Source organism: Abrus precatorius, unplaced genomic scaffold (genome assembly GCF_003935025.1).
Source record: "Abrus precatorius isolate BTA unplaced genomic scaffold, Abrus_2018 Scaffold11, whole genome shotgun sequence".
NCBI classification, from domain to species: Eukaryota; Viridiplantae; Streptophyta; class Magnoliopsida; order Fabales; family Fabaceae; genus Abrus; species Abrus precatorius.
The window spans coordinates 3,665,895-3,670,643 of NW_020874303.1; the positions used below are offsets into that span (position 1 = coordinate 3,665,895).

The window sequence follows — 4,749 nt, forward strand, 5'->3', positions numbered from 1 at the left end:
CTTATCCCAAAAAAAAAATCATCTTTTTCAAAACAACATCTTTGTAATTTGATTTAATAAAGTTCTGTTAGATAGAAATATATTTGATAAATATTGATAATAAACTATTGATTTTGAGCAATTTTTGGCAATAATGACTAATTCAAAATGTTTTTTTTTGCAATATTCTTGATAAACCAATATTTATATTTGAAAAGTAAGAAGCCTCTTTGATATCTCTTCAAGTAGGAAGAATTATAAATAAAAATACAAAGAGAAAATGCTGAATTTTTTAAACATAATTAACAATTGATTTTTTATGTTTATATTATATTAACATCTTAGCTAATAGAAAAGCTATTTTAAAATATTATTGATCACAATTATGTATATTAACGTTAAGATGATTTAACCAACATTCTGTTGTATTAATTTTTATTTTTATTTTCATTTTAAAAGAATATTTTACTAACAAAGCAAAGAATTGAACTATACAATGTATTATGATTTAATATATAAATAAAATACAATAGTGGAACAGACAACAATGTTGGAAAGGGAATAACATTAATATATGTTTCTTTTTATAATTCAACTATTGATACCAACTTTAGCATGTTCACATTAAAAGTATACCTACACAAAATTGAAAGATATAATGACCAGCATACTTATATACCCTGCAATATCATATTTATGTTGCTGAAATGGTAGCGTCATAAAATATGTTACTGAAATGTTATTGCTTCCCATGCTAACAATAATCATGTCTATTTTTATTTTATTTTTTTGCTAGAATGAGACTTGTCTTTTCTTCTCCCATAGCTGCCTTTAATTTCTCTATATACTCTTTAAACAAGTGTAGTTGATCTTCTACTGACAATGTCAACTGATAAAATAGAAATGAAAAGAATTGTTATAAAACATATATAATATAAAGTTGAAAATAATTTTTGACATAGAAAAGAGAATGTGCTGGCACAAGGTGATGATTACTGTTATTTTCACTGTGATAGGATCATATCCTGATTGGCTGAGGCAAAACATACTCCGGTTAAAAGGTCATCAATCTTCAAGTTTGGATCAAGATAGGGTGACAATGTTTCCTTTATACCAAGTATTTCAACTGAAATCATGTGAGAATTTTTAAGAATAATGAATCATGAGAATAATTTTGTACTAACAACTGAATCATCAGCAACTATTAATAATAAGTTTTAGTTAGTACTTAGAAATACCAAAATAGTCTGAAGGGATCTTGCCATTGCAAAACCTTCCTGTGGATTTTGCTCCAATGAATTCCCTCCCATATGGTTTGAAATTTGCTTTCATATATGTTATAATATAATCATTGTTCCCTGTTTTCAAGATTAAATCACCAAACATTATAATAGCAAAAAATGTATAGTTCATAGTTTTAGGTGGTGAAATGAGTGTTACAACATATGGATAAAACAAAAGAAGAAAAGGAAAAAGCTTCATCATGTGATTTTATTTACAATTTTGCTTTGACTTTCAAAAATGTTAATTTACATAGAGGACTATCATGTTTAACTTGTTTTCTGGTTGAAATTTGACTTCGTTGATATAAACTACTTAGGACTAGCTGAAATTAATATAGTAACACAAGATGAATGTGTTCTATGACCTATCTTCTTGTAAGGTTGTTTGCTAGTAAAAAAAAGCATCTAGATAGGTGTTGACTTACTGGATTTAGGATAAGAGCTTGACAATTATGGTTGTGGAAATATGACAATGGTTGAAGGTGGCGTCAATTGGAAACATAACGGATTGTTATCTTAAAGAAATGGTATACACGATCATCTTGAGAGAGCTAATGTGAATGTGAATGTGTCTTGTTTGAGTAGGCTTAACCTAAGTGCTAACCTGCATGTGATTAAGTAAAATTATGAAATTACAAGGTATAATTACATTTTACTTGGGGGAAAGTAAAACTTTTGATTGTGAAATGATCTATTAAAGCACAAATTCTCTCTACCGAAATGGCATCATAAAATATATTACTGAAATGTCATCACTTCCCATGCTAACAAAAAACATGTTTTCTTTTGTTTTTGCTAGAATGAGACTTGTCCTTTCTTCTCCCACCATTACCTTTGATTTCTCTATGTACTCGTTGAACATGTATAGTTGATCCTCTATTGACAATGTCAACTGCTACAACAAAAATGAAAAAAATGTTATAAAATATATGTAACACAAATTTGGAAATAAAATTATAATTTTTGACACAGAAAAGAGACTGTGGTAACACAAGGTGATGATTACTGCTATTTTAGCTGTGATAGGATCATATCCTGAATTGGCTGAGGCAAAACACACTCCGGTTAAGATGTCATCAATCTTCAAGTTTTGATTAAGATAGGGTGGCAACGTTTCCTTTATACCAAATATTTCAACTGAAATCATGTGAGAATCTTTAAGATCAATGAACTGTGAGAATAATTTTCTACTAACAATTGAATCATCAACAAGTGTTAATAATAAGTTTTATTAGTACTTAAAAGTACCAAAATAATCTGGAGGGATCTTGCCATTGCAAAACCTTCTTGTGAATTTTGCTCCAATAAAATCCCTTCTATACGATATGAAATTTGCCATCATATATGTTACAATATAATCTTTGATCCCTGTATCCAAGATTAAATCACCAAACATTATAATAGCAAAAAATGTATAGTTCATAGTTTTAGGTGGTGACATAGGTGTTACAACATATGGATAAGACAGAAGAAGAAGAAAAGGAAAAAGCTTCATCATGTGATTTTATTTACACTTTTTCTTTGACTTTCAAAAATGTTAATTTACATAGAGGACTATCATGTTTAACTTGTTTTCTGGTTGAAATTTGACTTCGTTGTTATAAACTACTTAGGACTAGCTGAAATTAATATAGTAACACAAGATGAATGTGTTTTATGACCTATCTTCTTGTCAATTTATTTGCTAGTTAAAAAGCATGCAGATAGGTGTTGACTTATAAGATTGAGGATTGGAGCTTGGAAGTTATTGTTGCAAGACTATGACAATGGCTGAAGGTGGCGTCAATTAGAAATCAAATGGATTATTATCTTAAAGAAGGGGTAGACACGATCATCTTTAGAGAGCTCATATGAATGTGTTCACTGAATTGTTTGAGTAGGCTTAACCTGAGTGCTAACCTGCATGCGATTAAGTAAAATCATAAAATTGCAAGGTACAATTACATTTTACTTGGAGAGGGGAAAGTAAGGTTTTTGATTGTGAAATGATCTATAAAAGCACAAATTCTCTCTAATAATTATGCATTGATTTTTAATTTTATGTAGAGAAGGACAATGTGCTATATGTGTTTCCAAAATTTTTTATCATAAATTTTTCCAATTAATCTAAAGATCAAAGAACCATACATTGAACATTTTTTTTTTGACTCGAGCAAAAATAACAGGATATGAGTTTCTATAATTTAATTCACCCATTGGTTGATCACAGTAGCAACAAAACCAAGCAAACACTAAATATAAAAAATAAAAAATTACCCTTGGACGAAGACTACATTCTTCTCCTCTACTCGAAACCTTGTGCGTTCTTCTCTTTAGTTGTAACCTTGTACATTCTTCTCTTTAAATTGGAATTCTTGTGCATTTTTGTCTTCACCTGTAACATGCGTATTCCAACTCCTCGCATTAAAGGTCCCCAAATTAGGCAAGAATCCAGGCTAACCATGTGTATTCCAACTCCTCGCTTCAAAGGTCCGTAGATTAGGTAAGAATCCAAGCTAACCATGTGTGTTCCACCTCCTCGCTTCAAAAGTCCACAGATTAAGCAAGAATCCACGCAACGATTTGAAGAATTGAGATTAGGGTCTATATGATTTGGATAAGATTTGAGAGTCTTTAGATAGGATTAGTATTCGGTCTATGACTTTTAGAATTTAAGAGTATTTTTAGGATTGACTAACTCATAAATATCCTTATCCTGAATATATATTATGAACTAACTAGTTAGAGTTTAATTAATTATTTTTAATTAATATAGCAACAAGACTCGATGGGTTATTTGGTAGGATAAAATTGGCTTTATTTTTCAACCCTTTCTAACAACTTTACAGAAAATAAGCGCCTTTACTATTGTGATTTGTTCAATGTATTAATGATGTTTCTATTATTTGAGCAATTTAATGTTATTTAAGATATGAAAATTAATAAAAAGGAGTTATGGTGAATTGGTGGCCTAATTTTTTATATTAATTTTCCTTTTCGATTGACCTCCTATGATTTTATTATTTTAAAATTTTGATAGTCTTCTCCTCTGCTCGAAACCTTGTACGTTCTTCTCTTTAGTTGTAACCTTGTAAGATATTCTCTTTAAATCGAAAATCTTGGGCATTTTTCTCTTCACCTCATAACCATGCATATTTCGACTCCTCGCTTCAAACGTCCACAAATTAGGCAAGAATCCAGGGTAACCATGTGTGGTCCAACTCCTCGATTCAAAGGCCTGTAAATTAGGCAAGAATCCAGGGTAACCATGTGTATTCCAACTCCTCGCTTCAAAGGTCCACAAATTAGGCAAGAATCCAAGCTAATTGTGTGTTCCAATTCCTCGCTTCAAAGGTCCACAAATTAGGCAAGAATCCAGGCTAACCATGTGTGTTCCAACTCTTCACTTCAAAGGTCCACAAATTAGGCAAGAATCCAGACTAACCATGTGTGTTCCAACTCCTCGCTTCAAAGGTCTGTAGATTAGGTAAGAATCCAAGCTAACCAT

General features: G+C 30.6%; 1 pseudogene; it reads right to left on the reverse strand.

The window, feature by feature from the left end:
* Positions 1-615: 615 nt before the first annotated feature.
* LOC113854405 lies at positions 616-4,749 on the reverse strand (annotated as a pseudogene).